Here is a 19,778-nt window from a genome sequence, read left to right as displayed (position 1 = left end):
ATGGCAGTAAAGTGTTGCTCGTAGAGAATTTTTTTATTTGTGTTTGGAATAGGAAAACACGGATTCTAATATTGAAACATATTCTCATGAAGCATAGTCTAGAACTTCTTATCTTACTAAGCAACCACATATTTATTTGTCTTGGGAGACCCTGTTGGTCCCCATCGCCCCCTGCTGGTCATGAGTGTCTCCATATAGAGGTTTTCGTACAGGCTCACACTAGAGTTCTCTCACTGTGTCTCTGGCACAGTAATACATGGCTGTGTCCTCAGTTTGCAGACTGTTCAGTTTTAAGAAAACTTGGCTCTTGGAGGTGTCCCTGGTGATGGTGATTCGGGACTGGAGAGCTGAATTATAATCTGTGCTTCCACCACTATATATTATTCCCATCCACTCCAGACCCTTTCCTGGAGGCTGGCGGACCCAGTGTACATGATTGTTCGTTAATGAGAATCCAGAGACAGTGCAGGTGAGCGACAGGGTCTGTGAGGGCTGCACTAGGCCAGGCCCTGACTCCTTTAGCTGTATCTGGGACAGGGCACCTAGGAACAAGCAACATCACCATCAGTCATATAACCCATAGATAAAAAATCTGGGTCCCTTTCCTAAAACCCTGAAGCACTTACAATTTGGAAATGTCACCAGGGAGAGGAGCAGCACCAGGACAGCCATGCTTTGTTGGAGGCTCTAGTCAGAAGGAGATGGGGCCTCTCAGGTTGGCCTTGGATTTCATCCTGAGCTTGAGGACTGATTTGCATTGAGGGAGGTCCCAGAGTGTATAAAAGGAAGCACAGGCCATGTTTCCAATTTCTCCTCCAGGAAACTGAGATTTGCTTTGTGCTTCTTAGAGGTACTCAATATTCAACATCAGGAATGTTGCTGTGATGCTGTCTGTATTTCCAATTCCAGAGAAATAGGAAATATTAAGAGTCATACTGTACATTCCTTAGAAGCAAAACAAGGAAGTGTTTACATTAACTAAGTCCACATTCATTCAGTGCAGGCCGAAGACAAGACCAGATTCTCAATGGATTTATGTATCTCTATAACTTCCAGTAGAAAATATAAATGGTATTGTTACTTTTGGTGATCAGAAATTCTGTTTAAGGGACTACTTAAAATTCTTTCTTTTGTTGTCTATGAAGTTGTCTCATTCTTATAACTTCTCAGGAAATAACTTGTGAGGAAGCAGCTCACTCACATTTCATACATGTGATTTCACATATTTATCTGATAGGAAATCTGTGAGACTGACTTGGGTCTCATCTTACTAGGCTCCTATTTCACCTTCTCACTTAAGAGCATTCTACATGAACACTAGTTTTCATTCCTCTTGTTTTATTTCAGTCTATCCATGTACTTTTATATTTTTCTCTATCACTATCTTCAGTGTGTTGCCAATCACATGTTCCTAAATATGATTATTGATTTGGTAAGTTATGGAAAGCTCAGCTACTCATAATACTTCATAAAAAGCAAAAGCAAGCAGCCAAGTTTGTGGTTTATGTTCACTGAAGTAATAACAAGATAGAGAACATTGAGTGATGAAAAGAAGTAGACTGGAAATCATATATGAACATGGGAAACCCTGTGACTTGAATGATAGTCAAGACACAGGTAACAAGAGTTTCTAGTGTCTTTTCCTGTGTCTTGTTAATGGAAATCACCAGGAAAGAGAAGTGAAGAAATGGAACTAATTTGTTCATTCAAGACTCGGGAAATGTCTGTCTAACTTGGCATTAGAGACTTCGTAATTTGTGTCCATCATTTCTTTATGCATAGTCCTTTCACTTTTTACTGTGAGTTGTTGTGATATAACCTGCTCTTCACTTTAAGGAGACAGCCATCCTGTGAAAGCACTCATCATCATGTACAGTATGAGTTCAATGTTACCTGTATTTTTGAATGCTTCAGGGTTATGAAATGACATGATGCTTAGTATTTTTTCTTCTTGAGTTTCTTTGATATTTTCATTGTGCTTACAATAATCTGGGAAGGAGTATCTCAGAAAAAATGCACATTTCTTATACTATATTGGGTAACTAGGTATAAATCCACTTATTAAAATATTTTTTGTCATTAGTTACTTCAGAGATATTGTTTAATTTAGGTTTCCATTTCTGTGAAAAGACACCATGACCACAGCTGTTATAAGGAAACCATATACTTTAGGGGGTTTTCCTGACGCTCCAGAAGTTCAGACCATTCTCATCATGGCAGGAAGAATGGCAGCATTCAGGAAGATATGATGCTGGAGGAATAGCTGAGAGGCCATCATCTTCCAAGAAACAAGCAGTCAGCTGACTAAGCAGCATTCTGAGCATAGAAAACCTCAAAGCCTACATTGTACAATGACACATTTCCTCCATCTAGGCCGTGCCCTCTCCAGCAATGCCACACATCTTAAAAGTATCAAATATCCCTTTGAGATTATGTGGGCCATTTTCATTCAAACTCCCACGGAGAGTTTGTGTCCATATCCCGTACTCTCTTACTCCTTGGGTTTCTCTTTTCCCATGAGACTCTCAAGAAGGAAGTCACTGGGAAAACAGCATTTGCCAAGGGAATTCATTCATGGTAAAGTCACACATTATTTATTATTATCTTCTATTTGAGAGGTGTATCCTTATTCTTAAGGGCTTATTCAGTCATTTGTTTAATTATTTAAAGTGGATAGATGAATACTCACTTAATGAGCCATGTAGAATTAACAGTACCAGCCTGTCCATGGTATAAACTAGGGTCATCATTGGAAAAAGAAAACTTATTTGGAAAAAAAACTACCAACATTATATTGGTATGCAGGTAAGACTATGATGTCATTGTCTTGATTAATAACTGATGGAAGGGGGCTCATACAGATATAGACATTGTCATCCATGGACAGTTGTTTGTGCATTGTATAAGGAAGCATGCTGTACAACCATGGAGAACAAGTTTATGAATTGAGATTATTTGTGATCTCTGATTCAGTTCCCACTTTTAGTTTTTTTCTGATTTGACATCCTAATTTTCCTCCATGGTGGTCTGTAATATTTAAGATCACACAAACCCTTTCCTTTCCATGTTGCTGACCACATCCATAGGTAGCAGACTGGGATAGTTTAAAATTTTTCTGATGAGAGAATGGGGTGGGGATGGTGACAGTGTGCACAACTGCAACCATAGTCACACATACATTTACACTGGTAGGTACAGCCACACTCTGCAACACACACATTCACAGTCACACAGTATCACACTTACAGATATGGTCACAAATATAGTTACACATTCAAACACAAACACAGACACAGGTGCATACAAATGCATACACACACACACCACCACCACCACCACCACCACCACCACCACTACCACAACTACCACATCCACATGTAGAAATACTTATTCATAAGCAGAGGGGCTTAATTTCTTTCTTCCTGTCTTTTTCACAGGTTCACTCTGGTTGGCTTGGTTTCACTATGCACACCAAGCTGATATTGAACCATGTTACTGTCTCCCTGGTTACTGTATCAAAGGTGTGCACATTCAGTCCCAAACATCTAATACAGAGTTCTTAAAACTTTGAAATATTTTTTTTCATATAATAAATTCTGATCATTATTTTCTTCCCTCATCTTTTTCCATGTTTTTCCTCTTTCACAACTTGCCCAACTCCATAACAGGCATAGTTTTACAGCCAATTTTGGGACCAGACTTGTGACATTCATTTTCATATTGACAATAAATGGTTTGACAATCCAAAATAGACAACACTTTTTCTTTTAAAAATTATTATATTATGTATATTCTAGTTTCATAGTTTACAACATTTTTCGTAATGTTTACAATGAATCGTGCTACAATTCAGGGCTGAGGAGATCGCTCAGTAGAAAGATGCCTGCCTCACATAATGAGAGTTTCAGTTTGATTTTCAGCACTTAACACTGAAGTTGATGATGATGTTTTATCCTTATATATTCTGACCTGGTGAGGTAGTGAAAGGAGCTTCTCTGGATCTTGCTATCCAACCATTCTATCTGACCCTCCTGAACTTCAGGTTTAGTGTGAGACCCTCTAAAAATAAGGTAGATGCTGACTGAGGAATACACTCAGAATTAATTTGTGGTATGTACACACATGCGCAAACATACACTGTGATATTTAGTGTTTCCATTCATTCAAACATTTCCCTTGACATGCGTTGAGCTCATAGTTTATAATTATTTAGAAGCAAGTCATGGATGCAGCAGACCTAGGTAGAGCTGATTGTTATGGGAAGCAATAGCAGAATTCATCTCACTCACTGTATACTTATTCCCACTCCAAAACTTTCATCTGCCCTTCCTACTCTAGGAATTATCATTTTGTCTCCAGTCATAAGATTGTTTTTTTTTAATTGTATTAATGTGAGAAATGATATTTTCTGTTTATAATTCTGATAATTTTCTTTTTAGTTTGATTTTGGTTCTTAAACTTAATACCTTGTAGATGGAAGGCAAATACTATAACTCTGAGCTAGCCAAGACCTCCCATTCTTTAAAATATCACATTTTACATGAGAAAATAATGTTTTGATTATAACATTCTAGAAAAAACACCAGCCTCTCCTAGTTCTACTTGATAACCAGCACTTATGACTGCATGTAACACAAAAGGAAAAAAGTATAGGATCAATATTTTAAACATCAATGTTTAGAGTGTAGAGAGGAAGAACAAATAAAACTAAAGAAATAAAATGAGGCCAGGGGAAAGAAACTTCCTTCCCAGCTGCTGTCTCCCATCCACAATCTAGAGTACATTAATGAAATCATCATGTTCTGTAAAGATTCATAGAACATGCAGGAATCTCCCTATTTATATTCAACACCATACACTTGAATGAAATAGTAAAAAATAAGAATGTACTGTGCACACAAACAACATGTTGTCTGCAACCCACTGAACTGACGAAGGCAGGGGCTACTGAGTTGTGCTCTCACTCATGGATGGTCTGATTGTCACTTTGGATCTTAGGCAGAAAGTGGATCTGGGTTGTGTTTAGAGTCTTTGTAATGGAAGGGAGGCCCCAAATGTAAAGTCAGTCCCCCAAGTCTCCCAGGGTACATGACACCTTCTCTTGTCCCTGTCGTCAGAGGATGGTGTGCTAACCACTATAATGCAAAATATTAACATAGTATGAGAAAATATGCCTCTCTTAAGCAAACACATAAACTCCCAGACATAGACAGAGACAGACAGACATATAGCAACAGAGACAACCCTACACAAAGACATATATACTAGAGTAAGCAGATATGTGTGTGTCAACATGTTATTTGAATGTCATTTATTCTACTTAAAATATAATGTAATTCATAATATAGCTTGATAATATTGATACATTCCAGTACCCTCTCTCTCCTGCATCCTACTCTGGATGACCCTGTGTTCCCTGAGCTATGTGTTGCCCTGTGGACTGAAATATCAGAGAATTGATTGAAATGAATTGTTCTTGAAAAGAAAAATGAGACAGTACTTTTCATGAGAAAAGGTGTCCTAACCTTTAACATGGAGTAGTGATGATTCAAACACAGCATTTGTTAATCAAAATGAGGAATTAATACTTGAAATGTTTCTTTTTGAATCAAAACAACATTTTTATTACACAAGAATTCTTCCATCAAATTAACTCCCAACACCACATGAGTATTTTTTTTTAATAAATACATTTTTGTTGTTTGTTTTCAAGACAGGGTTTCTCTGGCTGGCCTGGCATTGGCTGGCCTTGAACTCAAATGATCAGTCTGCCTCTGCCTCCTGAGTGCAGGAATTAAAGATGCCAGCCACCACCACCAGGCAAATACATTATTTGAGTTATGCATACATGATCCTGTGTGGATGGTGTCGTGAACATGGAGACAAACAGAGGTCACAGAGTCCTCTGAACTCACATGTGGTTATGAACTGTCCTGAGTTTAGGGTTTACAATCTCCAGTTTCTTTAGTTTCTTTCAGATCTGATGCTGGTAACCACAGAATCAGTTCCACCCTTTATGATGGTTTTTATTTTGTTCATGTCTGAATACACCCTAAATTTAAAAAGCAACTTAAATGGGACAATGAAAATAGCTCTGCAGTTTAGGTTCTTGCTGATCAACCTTCAACTGGGATCTTAATTATAAGCTCAAGTCTTCAAGGCTACAAAACGAGTTGTGTGTCAGCCAACAAGTTTTCACATTCATATGATGTGGAGGCAGCATAATCACTGGTACTCACTAAAACTAGTCTAACCATTTGTGATAGCCATGGTGCAGGAAGTCCTTTTGTCTATGTGTTGCTTGTATTGGTTAATAAATAAGGTGCTTTCGGCCAATGGGTTAACAGAATATAGCCAGGCTGGAAGATATGTGTATGTAGCGATCTTAGGCAGAGTCAGTGAGAATCCATGTAACTGCCAGAGGAGGAAGACATGAGCTGCCTGCCAGAATCTTTTCAGTAGGGCATGAGCGTCGTGGTAAAATATAAAGGAGGGGGAGGGAAATGGGAGGCAGGGAGGAGGCAGAAATTTTTTTCAAAAAAAAAAAAAAGTAAATAGAAGTAGGTTTGACAAAGATGTAAGAGCGAACTATCAACATGCTTAAGTGATTGGCCAAGCAGTGATTTAAATAATGTAGTTTCTATATGATTATTATGGGAGTCTGTGAGACTGGGAAATGAACAAACAGCCTCTCGCAACAAGGCTATGTGATACAGCTCGTCCTTATAATAAGAACCAGATTCATAGATGAATAAATCACATATCAAAATGTACAGAAATACACACATACATGGGGGAGGGGTTAGAGGAAGAGAGAGGAAGAAAAATAGTATAACATATATATATATAATTTTATAAAATAAAAATGAATAAAACAAATACAAACAAAAACACTTATCAAACTGAAAAACAGAAATTTAAATGAACATTTGGACACTTCAAGGATTACTACACACCACACCTGTAGAGAGAATCCTGAGTGTGATTTGGAGAAGCAGCACAGACAAAGATGTGTCCGGCCTTTTATGCCTCTCCCAATAGGCTCTACTGTGATCCAGAGCTCTGTGTGAACTTAGTGCCCCCTGCTGGTTCTTAGGTTCCTGCAGGGAAGTTTGCATCTGAGCTCACAATAGTATTCACTAACTGTGTACTTTGCACAGTAATACATGGCTGTGTCCTCAGACCTCAGACTTCCTATTACCAAGTACACAGTGTTCTTGTCCTTGTCTCTGGAGATGGTGAATCAGATCTTCATGGCATCAGCATAGTAGTTGTTGAACTACTACCATCCTGAATGCATGAAAACCACTCCAGCCCCTTCCCTCCTGCTGGGCAGAACCCAGTTCATGTTATAGTTACTAAAGGTGCATCCACACAGTCTCAGGAGCTTTTCAGGTTTTACTAAGAATCCCCAAGACTGCACCAACTGCACCCCTCACTAGACACCTGAAAGCACAGAGAAAATTGATGAGGAAGCTCAGCCAAGCACATTTGCCTAGGGTGTGGCCACTTGGGGCAATGGAAGAAGGAGCTGGGCATCCAGGTACCCGCCCCTTGTTTTGTATTCATTAGGCTGCGCCTGATTCTCACTGGATCCCGGTCGTGTGAATTTCTCTTGATCCCAATTATTAAAATTATATTCATTGTTTTTGAGCTGATCTGATTAATTCTGACTACTGGTCAACCACGCCATTCAGAAATCTCATCATAAAACTGACCAAAATCCATTTTTTATTCTCATGAACACACATGACACACGGTCTCATCTCTATATATTACCTTTTAAAATAATGACAAGAAAAAGTGAACTAAGCCTCAAGTCTATGGTGAGTGGCCTGTTTTTAGTGCTAACCATCACCAAACACATAATCTAGGTTCTAAAAATAATCAAAACACGCAGTGTTCCTCACTGGATGGTGTTTAGGGAGATGGCAAGAGTACAATGAGTATAGCTAGGTCACTAAATGGGTTACTTTAGCCATCTAAGGACAAAAGATATACTGAAAGCAGGACATTGGGGATATTTGAAATGTAGAAAACCAGAAGATGTTCAGGGTAAAGGATGATGGCTGAGTTTGGGGAAGAGCACAGGGCCCAGGAGAAAATGAAAATTTACCACTCATACTTCCTCAATACATGGGGCAACTGAAGGATCAATGACTGGTGAAAATATAACTATAGAGACTCTTAACAGAGAGGGAATGAGACAAAATAGTGGGGCATTGGCAAGTGGGACTTTATGATGTTCCTAAGTGGAGATGTTCACAGAGTAAAAGTTGTAAGATCATTCATTGTATTGATCTGCTGGCTTAGTGAGAAAAGTAGAGGGCCCTTGATGGTCTGTGTTTGTAATTTGGGGATGCCTCAATAAAGAGGGACCAGGAAGATAAATATAGGTACTGGTTTAATAGTGAATGGGTATTTGGGAATTTCCTATTGGTAAGAGTGATTAGGAGGTTCAGGTGTATTCATGGGGCCTCCCAGGCTTATGAGATATTTGTAGGATCTCTTTGTGGGGGGGGAGATGAAAATAACCATAAACTTTTATGTTTCATGAATTTGTAAAAGCACATTTAATTAAAATTTTCTTAATATCTACTGAATTTCAAGATAGTGGGAACCAAAGATCCTTCATAACATCAATTCTACACCCTTGAAGACTCAGGTGTTTGATCAGGAAGACTGAAGACAAACAATCTATGAGATTAGAAAATTATAAAAAATATAAAATCCATCATAAAATTTCAGTGAGCATCTTTCTAAAGATGAAAAGACCAGGAAAACTCATCCAGAAAGCATAAACATTTCAATACATGAGCTTCAAAGTGGTTTACAAAATTGTATGATGTAATATTGATGGGAAATGCATGTTTTACTAGTGTTTACTCCCAAGACAACTCTTTTAATGTATATCAAGTTATACATTAGTAAGCAGAGATGGTAGTGCTGAAAATATCTCAATAAATTTCTTTTTAAAATTCTGACTAATGTAACTTCAGTTCCTGTCATGCCACTTTCTGCAGAGTCTGTGTGGCTACTCATGTAAGATGTGGCACAATCTTCAAGGAAGAGTACCTGCAAAGAAGGTGTGCATGTGCTGTCCTTCCTGCACTGGATCCCTTGAACTTTGGGCATTACCTGTTTATGCTCTAAGGAATACAGTCTGATTTCTTTTGGAAGGAAAGATAGTATGTTTATGTTTCTAGAGTCTACTGATGAGCCATCTCTACAGGAGTATATAAGGCTAATGGAAGACAATGGGTTAACATTAAAGAGAAAAAGTTTCCAGATTTAATGTGGTGCTTAGTAAATAAAGAGCAAAAGGAAAACTTAATTAAGGAATTAAGACAGATTCAGCAAAGATAAGTTTAAGAAGAGAGAGACAAATGCCTGTAACATCTTGAGATTGGCTTTGGGGAAAGTTTGAAAAGGAGTTAGAAACATGGAGGAGAAGAAGAAAAGTTCTTCTGCATAGATTGCAGAAATATAAAAAGACTGTAAACTATTTGACTATTAACCCCAGCTCCTTGCCCTCAGCTCAAAATGCCAAAATGCCTGAATGCATATCCTAGATAAAGATTTATATCAAAACTAATGCCAAGCCATGATAAGCATGACCAATCACAGACTCATACCAGGAACATCTGTCTGATGAAAATCTATTCTTATGTATCTGATATAATGATTCTAAGAATAATCCGTATCACATGAAAAACAATGCATGCTGTTAAGCACTTTTTTTCTGTATAAATGATGACCCTCATGCCTAGTAAAAATGCATTCAGATGCAAGTCTTTTGAGTCTTGTTTCTGTCATTCACTGACTCCTTTCCCACCTATTCCTGGAGACCCTGTCCCATCAGTCCTAGTGCCCTGACTGAGCCAGTTCATTGCAAGTCCCCACTTTCATTCAAGGAAAAGCTCCATGCTTTTTCATTCAAGGAAAAGCTCCATGCTCCATGTCCTTAGTATAAGGACAGTGGAAATGAGAGAGGTAGAAGCACCATTCACTAAGGGGGTCTTTATGGGACGTTATGGGGCTCAGGATTTCAGACAGAGAATCCAGACTGAGAGATAGTGTATGTAACTGTGGTATCAGGAAATAAACATGGAAATGCAAAAAAAAATCTATTCTAAATGGAAATTCCACTCCATTTCTACACAAGTCATCCATTGCTGGTCACATGACCTTTCTTTCTAATTCTCTGAAGATCTACACATTATTAACCAATGTCTAGCAGAACCATGTTCCCAATGAAAGGTGCAGTGGCATTACATTTGTACTTTAAAAACTGTATCTTGCCTGAGGATCAGACAAGTAAACAAATACAATGGCCAACCTTACAGAGCAGTTCATACATTTAATCCCAGTAGCCACACTAGCTTGCCTTAGAAACCAGGCAGTAGTGGTACAGGCCCTTAATCCTAGCACCAGAGTGGATTATAAAGCAGGAGGAGACTGCTCTAAGTTTCTGTCTCATTCTGAGTTTCCTGGAGGCAGGGTTGTCATTTTGGACTGAGGTATAGGTAAGAGCCTGTATCTGGTTGTTTTGCTTATCTGACCTTCAGATTTAACCCCTATTTCTGTCTCTGAGTTTTCTTAATCATGTTATATTTGGTGCTCAAATTTGGGATACAAATTCACCAAAAACCCTTTATTGATTGGAAATATGTTAAACATCTCAGAATTTCAAAAAATAACCCCATCATTTCTAGAGCAAAGCTTTAAAAAAGGACTTTTTCATTACGTGGCAACAAGACAAGGGAATTATAAGGAGATACTGTACTTGTTCTTTTTAGAACAAAACACCACTCCCTGTAGGAAGTAACCCAAAGAGTATTCAAAAGAATGAAATTTGGCAGGTGTGTGTGTTTTATTTTTTAGAATTTGGAACGATTGATACCTATTCACATTTTCAATGGGCAATTGTCTTGAGTTCAAGAAAGGCTGATTCAGTATCATAGATTTGCTTGAAGTTATGTCCATCATGTTTATACCAGCACAAATAAAAACAGATATTGCTCCAGTATATGTCTCTAAGAAAATGAAACAGTTTTTTTCTTATTATAATATAGCGTATATTATAGGTATAGCTAACAATCCTTCAAGTTAGGCAGTTATAGATTGATCAAACTGAACTATAAAGAATATATCAAACTAACAGAAAGTAATCAGAAAGACTGCCAAAATAGATTGCATAAAGCTCTATAAACTTGAACTTTTAATGCTAATAAGAATAGAACAGCAGCTGCATAAAGACATTAGATTACAGAGAAAAATAAACATTATAGTGGAAAACAGGGCTTTGAAAATATTCAGATACATTATAGATTAGTACAGAGTAAATTCTAGAAGAGTGCAATGAGATACACGACTTTGATGCACAGAGCAAGCCAAGGAACAGAGAAGCAAACTTGTCATGGGCTTGTGCACCTGCTGTGATTCAGCACACTGAAATGTTTTGTGTTAGTTCTGGGGAGTCTCAGTTGGCCCTTTGTACCATCTGATGGCCCTGAGATCTCTGTAGGAAGGTTTTGTAGAGGTCCATCACTGTTTCTCTGGTTGAGTAATATACGGTTGTATATCCAGTTTGCAGACTGTTCATTTTTCAGGAAACTTTGCACTAGGAGGTGTCCCTGCTGATGGTATCCCAGGATTTGAGAACTGAATTATAATCAGTGTTCTCATTATACCATATTATTTCTATTAACTCCATACCCTATTCTGGAGGCTGGTGGACACTGTATATGATAGTTGGCTGGGAACACAGAGACAGTGCAAGTGAGAGACAGGGTCTATCTAGGTCTGGTCTCTGATGGCTGCACCAGGTCAGGTCCTGACTTCTTCACCTGGACCTGGAACAGGTCACCTGTGGACAAGCAACATCATCATCAGTCTTAACATTTCATACATGGTGTACCTGGGTCTCTCTCCTTAAAACCTAAAACACTTAGAGGTAGGAAAGGTCATGAAGCAGAGGAGAAGCACCAGGACAGTCATGCTCTGCTAGAGGCTCTAGAATTCTCATCTAGGCCTTGGCTTTCTTCTTGTGGCTGAGGCTTCTTTGAATTGGGAGAGAGGTTCCTGAGAGAGTAAAAGGAAGCAGAGGAGGTTTCCATTTCCCCTTCAGGTGACTGACATTTGTTTTCTGCTTTTTAGTAGAAATAGAAATGGATACTCAGGAACATTTTCCAGGTTCTGGCTGGGTTTCCAATTCCTGACAAACAAGAAATATTTTGAGTCACATTGTGCAGATCTGCCAGGAAAAGATGGAAATGCTTAGGGTAAGTCCACATTCAATCAATGATGGTAGAACGGAGTATAACTTACTCTATGTATTTGCCTGTCTCTGCAAATTCATAAATTGGATTTAGAATGGACTTGGGGTTCATAGTGATCAGAAATCATACTCATGAAAACTTAGAATTTATTTTTTTGGTGTCAGTAGAGGCATCTTATTCTTATCCCTCATCTATAAGATAACGTGATTACTAACATTTAGTATGTGTTCATTGGGAAAAAACACAAGTGACTGACTAGGATCTGATCTTATTAGGATCAGACTATTTACCTTCTTAATTAGAGACACCATACCTGGGAACTTGTCCTTGAACATGTTTATTTACATCAGTCTTTTTTTCTCTTTGTATTTTTATATTTCTCTTTCTCTGTCCTCAGGTTGTAACACATAAGAACCCAGGTTTTATGATTATTTCATTGTCAATGGATGAGAAGCCAGCAGTTCATAACACCTCATGAAAAGAAGTACCATCCAGCCAGGCTTGAGGGTTATGTGATCTGAAGTAATAAAAAGACAGAGAAACCTATGTGATGACAAGACATGGAAACAGGGTGTACTTGAACAGTAGGCACTGCTTGCCTTGTGCTTAGGATTACCATAGAGGACAAGGGACTGCATGGCTTTGTCCAATGCCTTAGTAATGTAAATCAGTAGGGAAGAGAAATCAGGAGCTGTAACCAACCTGCCATGTCAGATCCCAAAGAACACCCACCACTTCCTTTATTGGAATCCCAAATTTTAAGTCCCTCAATTTGTTGTGCACAATATATTTACTGTGAGTGGCAGTGGGGGAGCTAGAACATAGGTCAGACAGTCATCCTTCCAAATACTGATGGGGAACAAACACTATGAGTGCTGTGTTCTACTTATTTGCTATGTTCAGTAAGTTAAAAGAATATTTTTCAGACATGTTTAGTTTGTCTCATCTTGGGTTTGTCTGATATTCTCATTGAGGTTACCAAAATCAGGAAAGGAATATCAGAGAAATAAAGAAACATTTTTGTTACTACATTCAGAAAATTGGTATAGATCAACTTATTATTCACATATTTTTGACATTGTCTACTGCAGAGATAGTTTGCATCTATATTCTGTACTCTCTTAATTTCTGGGTTTCTGTTTCTGTGAATCAGTCTAGAAGGAATTCACTAAGCAAAAGTCACTTCAAAGGGAAAGAGTTGATGGTAAAGTCACACATTATTTACAACGATCTTTTATTTGGGAGGTGGATCCTTATTCTTAAATGTTTCATCAGTCATTTTCAACTCTCTGCAACCTCAGACACACATTCCAACATACACAGACAGAGACACAAAAAGAGAATGAGATTCCCACTTCCAGATACAGTCCCATACCCATCCTTCACACCCACAGTCAGAAACACTGTCACATTTACTGGTAGAAGGGATGACTTTTTTGATTTTTGACAGGGTCATCTATCTAGGTGGTGGGGACTTTCCATATAGACCAAGGTATGAGAGAATATTTTGCTTCTGTCTCTCTATTGAATGTATTAAGACTGTATTTCACCATGCCCTACCATCAAATACACTGTTGTCGATAATTAAAGAATTTATTTCCTTGAAAAACTTTCAATACAATGTATTCTGTTAATTATTTATATTATCTCTTCTTTTGTAGATCCTACCCATTTTGCCATTTCCAGAATTCCATAATGGTAATTTTAAGGGTTATTTATGAGGACTCAAGTCATTCATTTTCATAGAGACAGTTAATAGTTTAAAAAATCCATAATTGCCAATGCATTTTTCTTTTAAAAAGTATTTTACAATACATGTATTTGCTTTTACATATTAGAATTCTTTTATCAATGTATCTAGGGCTCAACAGTTGGCTCAGTGGTAAGATGCCTGCCTTCCAGTATTAGTATCTTAGCTTGATTCACAATACTTAGCTTAGAAGCTTGGTGTGATGGTTTATTTTATATTCCCAGCACTGGAGGGGACTGTGACTGGAGGTTTTCTAAAACTTGCCATCCCAAGAATGTATCTGCACATTTATGCTCCAGGTTTGCTGTGAGATCCTGTTTCAAAAATAAGGTAGAAATGAACCAATAAATGCACTCAATTTCAACTCTTGCCTTCAGATATATGTGCAAACCATACACAGTGCACACACAGTCTAGACAGTTAGGTTTTCAAGCCATCCAAACATTGCCATTAGCCTGCATTGGATTCACAGTTAATAGTTATTTAAAACTGTGGCATGGATGTTGCAAACCTTGGATGAACTGCTTGCTATGGAAGTCAAGAGATGATTTCCTGTAGACTTGTTTCTTCTCCACAACTTTACAACTGCATTTCCTGTTCTGAGGACTTCCATTCCTTTTCCAGCAATGTGAATGGCTCATTTAAGTCTCTATAAGTAAGAAATCATATTTGTCTAAGTGCTTAATTCCTATTTTTAAGAGAGTTTGGTTCTTAAACTTAACACATTTCACATGGTCCCAACACATTTTACCATAGAGCTTCAAGTCTAGATCAATCTTTTAAAACATCACATTATTCTACTGAAAATAATTTTTGAAGCCTGCTTTTATGCACTTCTAACAAATACACCAGAAACAGCAAATTTTTCTTCCTTGATGCCCAGCACTTATAACTGATTCTGTAAAGGATCAATTTACTGAGCATGGATCTCAAGAATGTTGGGGTATTGAGGATAAATCAAACCAAACAAAGAAAACAGAGGAAGAGGACAAGGATAAGTAGAGGGAAACTTCTCTCTCAGCTGGTGACTCCTATTCTGAGTCTGGACTCCATGACCTTTTCAAGACTACTATGTAGCTGAACCACAGCGTGTGCTGGAATCTCACTATTCATGTTCAACTCACACACCTGAATTAAAAAGTAAAAATGAGAGCAGTCTGCACATATGAGTAACAGTGTGTGTCACAGACGGTAAAGTGAAGATAGGTTCTGTCGAGCATCATATGTCAGAACACAAACACATACAAATGGAGAGTAGTTAAAGAGAAAGTGTGAGAGAGAGAAAGAGAGAGAGAAAAATGAGAGTGAGAGAGAGAGTGAGACATTGAGAGAGACAGGTAGACAGATAGATTTAAGGGAAACAAGGAGAAATACTATAATAAATAAACACACAAAAAGAAATTGTAAAAAACACTTGGACATTCAAGGATTACTACATTATTACATTACTATTATACATGTAGAGAAAATCACTAAGTGTGATATGGAGAGGCAGTGCAAACACAGAGAAGTCCAGTCTTCCATTCTTCTGAGCAGGCTCTTCTCTGACCCTGATTTCTAAATGCTTTCTGTGCCCCCTGCTGGTCCTGTGTTCCCCACAGTGGTGTTTTTGTCTGAGCTCACAGTAGCATTCACTCACTGTGTCTCTTGCACAGTAATACATGGCTGTGTCCTCAGACCTCAGACTGTTCATTTCCAGGTACAGAGTGTTCTTGGCATTGTCTCTGGTGTTTGTGAACTGGTCCTTCACAGCGTCCATATAGTAAGTGCTACCACCATTACTAATGGTTGCGACCCACTCCAAACCCTTCCCGGAAGCCTGGTGGATCCAGCCCATTGCGTAACTACTGATGGTGAATCCAGAGGCTGCACAGGAGAGTTTTAGAGACTTTCCAGGCTGCACTAAGTCTCCCCCAGACTCCGCAACTGCACTTCACACTGGACACCTGTAAACACAAAGAATTCAGATTAGAAAACTGACACAGAAGACATTTTTTCTCTTTCTCGTGTACACAGAACACACGGCATCTCATCTTTGTGAATTACCTTTTAAAATAAAGACAGAGAAAACCAGTATAAGCCCTAAGTCCATGGTGAGTGGCCTGTGTTGAGCGCTGAACCCTGACTGGGAGGATTTGGGAATCCACAGCTGGTCTCCTCTGTCAGAACTGCAGGGTCAGGGCAGGCCTAGTTTTTATGGAAACAAAGAAGCCTTATTTGCATATCTTCCTGCTAAAGCAGGCTCTGTAGTTGGACCTGAGCAGAAGGCAGTACTCAAAGCAGATATGAGTCATCATACACACTGATGACAGTTACAGAAATTGAAGCATTAACGTAGCTCTGCGTAAATATTTTCCTCTTAGGGATTCGCTACACTGTACTTAGTTCTCTTTTCACCATATGCGTAGAAAATGTTGGGTTTCCACACTGTCATGTCTCTTTAGGATCAATGTGAAACTGAGGAGGTCCACACTGCTATGTTTCTAGGTATTATCTCTGTCTGTCCCTTTGTCTCTGCTGGACATGGCTTCTTCCTGTGGTGGAATTTGGGAGGGTGACACCTGTCTCTAAGAAAAACTCCTTTTCTGTGAAAGGAACACTTGAGACTTTTTTGATTTTTCCTCAGTTCTGAGAAATTTTGTCCTAAGATCACTGGAAGTTTGCAAATGAGACGTTCCTTGTGTTTGTATTTCTTCCTATCAGTGACTGCTATGGAGATATATTTATATTTGTAGCACTTAATCTTTTGCATTCTGAAATTTTTCCTATGATCACTTTCTACTTCCCACTGTGCCTTTCTTTTTCCCAACTTGATACCAGGCAACATATGGTTGTCTTCAGTTGTCTTATGTCAGTTTTTGTTTCTGCATATTTATATCAGCATAATGGGGGCATTTAATAAATTTTTATAACAAAACACAGAACTTTGAAGTCAGTTTGGTAGTGTCAGAAGACTGTTTTTATTTTCCTGAATTCTCATGCTTTCTACCCACTCATCACCCTTCTCTCACTACCTCCAACATTTCATTTAAAAATCTCTGTCCTATCCTGTGCCATTTCCTTCCCTCTTGCCCTTCACTTAAAATGTCTCTTCCTGTCTTGCCTTCCATTCTAGTTCCGAGCCTACAAAACAGAAGTCACAAAACCAAATACACAGAGTCTCAAACATACAATCTAGATTTTCAATAAGGCAGAAAATGTCCTTCCCAATCTTCAATATGTTGTGTGATATAAGATTTTCAAAATCATTCAACTTCTTCCAAGGCTCACTGACCACTGAACTGAGGGAAGAATGTGAAGAGTGGAGCACAAAGAGGGGTGCTGTGAAATGCTGTCTTCTGTACAGGTCATGGATATTATAGTCATGGACTCATAATGGCTGCTGTTGTCTGTATAATCCTAACTAGGGCCAAACCAGCCTGGTATAGATAAGGCTGATAATTCCTTGGCCCTACTTCTTACAGAGGAGCAGATGGAAATGTATTTTCTGGACAAGGGACATAGTCCCTCTTTTCTGAGGGTGTGGTCACTGGTATGCTTCCAATATTGCAGTCCATGGGTTCACATCCATGCACATATGGGTAGCACTTACAGGGCTTAAATAAGTATAAGATTGATATGGTACCATGCTTGCCAGATTTGGAAAATAATATAAACTATAAAACTGAGGCTCAAAACAATAAGTTCAGAAAGCAAATGATTAAGGAACACTGGTAAATATCAAATATCTTGGTAGGCAACTTTATCTGGGACCATCTTCCCATCCAACTAAGAACTGGTGGAGTCCTTCACTTATTTAGTTTTTTAAAATTTATTAGTTTTTTTTTTTTTTTTTAAAAAAACTACCAGGCCGGGCGGTGGTGGTGCACGCCTTTAATCCCAGCACTTGGGAGGCAGAGGCAGGCGGATCTCTGTGAGTTCGAGACCAGCCTGGTCTACAGAGCTAGTTCCAGGACAGGCTCCAAAACCACAGAAAAACCCTGTCTCGAAAAACCAAAAAAAAAAAAAAAAAAACTACCAGTCCAAGTTCCCACTTCCTCCCATGCTTCCATTACCTCCACACACCCTCCCACCCTCCCCCCATCTAATCCTCAGAGAGGGTAAGGCACATTGCCTTGTGGAAGGTCCAAGGCTCTCCCTACCATACCTAGGCTTAGCAAGGTATACATCCAAAGAGAATAGGATCCAAAAAAATTAGTAGATATAGTAGAGATATATCCTGGTGCCATGCCTCAGTCTTCCCCAGCCTTACAAATGTCACCTCCATTCAGTGGAACTGGTTTTGTTCTATTCTTGTTCCTTCCCATTTCAGCTGGAGTTGGTGAGCTCCCAACAGCTCTGGCAAACTGTTTCAATGGTTGAACTCTTCATGGTCTTGACCTCCTTGCTCATATTATTATTCCTTCCACTCTTCAGTTGTACTTGGGAGCTCAGTCCAGTGCTCCAATGTGGGTCTCTGCCTCTGCCTACATCAGTTGCTGGATGAAAGCTCTATGGTGATATTTAAGACAATCATCAGTCTGACTACAGGGCAAGTCAAGTTTAGACACTCTCTCCTCTATTGCTCAGGGTCCTGGGGTGTCATTCTTTTTGATTTCTTGGAATTTCTCTAGATTCAGGTTTCTGCTTACCCTATAATGGCTCCCTCAATTATGATATCTCTTTCCTTGCTCTTATGTTTGTCTTCCTCCATCCCGCCCATTCCATTCCTGCAAGTTATCCTCTACCCTCCACCTCTCCCCTTTTCTTCTCATCCTGCCCTCCCCTCTCTCTATCCCCACCAACATGCTTCTAACCCTGACAATCAATCCTGTCCATTTCCAATTTCCAGGTGGATATATATATTCTATGTGCTTACCTTATTATTTAGCCTCTCTAGGATCATGAACTATAGGCTCAAAGTCCTTTGTTTATAGCTAGTATCCACTTATGAGTGAGTACATACTATATTCATCTTTTTGAATCTGGGTTACCTCACTCAGTATAGTGTTTTCTAATTCCATCCATTTGCACGCAAAATTCAAAATGCCATTGATTTTTACTACTGAGTAGTATTTTAATGTGTAAACGTACCACATTTTCTTTATCCATTCTTCGGGTGAGGGGCATTTAGGTTGTTTGCAGGTTCTACCTACGGGAAATAACGCTGCTACAAACATAGGTGAACAAATGCTTTTGTAGTACAATTGATCATCTTTTGGGTATATGCCCAAGTGGTATTGCTGGATCTTGAGGTATGGTGATTCCCTATTTTCTGAGAAACCACCATACTGATTTCCCAAATGGTTTTATAAGTTTGCATTCCCAGCAGCAATGGATGAGTGTTCCTCTACTCCACATCCTCTCCAGCATAAGCTATCATTAGTGTTTTTAATCTTAACCATTATAACAGGTGTAAGACAGTATCTCAGAATTGTTTTGATTTGCATTTCCCTGATAGTTAAGGATGTTGAACATTCCCTTAAATATCTTTTGGCCATTTGATATTCTTCTGTTCAGAATTCTCTGTTTAGTCAGTACCCAATTTTTAATTGGGTTATTTTGAATTTAATGCCTAATTTCTTGAGATATATATATATATATATATATATATATATATATATATATATATATATATTGAAAATCAGTTCTTTGTCTTAAGTGGGGTTGGTGAAGATCTTTTCTCTTTCAGTAGGCTTTTCTCTTTCAGTAGGATGCCTTTCTGTCTTATTGACTGTGTCCTTTGTGTTAAAGAGGCTTCTCAGTTT

General features: G+C 38.6%; 1 pseudogene; it reads right to left on the bottom strand.

Moving 5' to 3' along the window:
* Positions 1 to 15,463: 15,463 nt before the first annotated feature.
* On the bottom strand, positions 15,464 to 16,123 carry LOC130882808 (Ig heavy chain V region 914-like; annotated as a pseudogene).
* Positions 16,124 to 19,778: the final 3,655 nt, after the last annotated feature.

The sequence above is a fragment of the Chionomys nivalis genome, chromosome 10, assembly GCF_950005125.1.
Source record: "Chionomys nivalis chromosome 10, mChiNiv1.1, whole genome shotgun sequence".
Taxonomy (NCBI): domain Eukaryota; kingdom Metazoa; phylum Chordata; class Mammalia; order Rodentia; family Cricetidae; genus Chionomys; species Chionomys nivalis.
The sequence above is the reverse complement of the archived record's forward strand: the minus strand, read 5'-3'. Positions and strand labels throughout refer to the sequence as shown.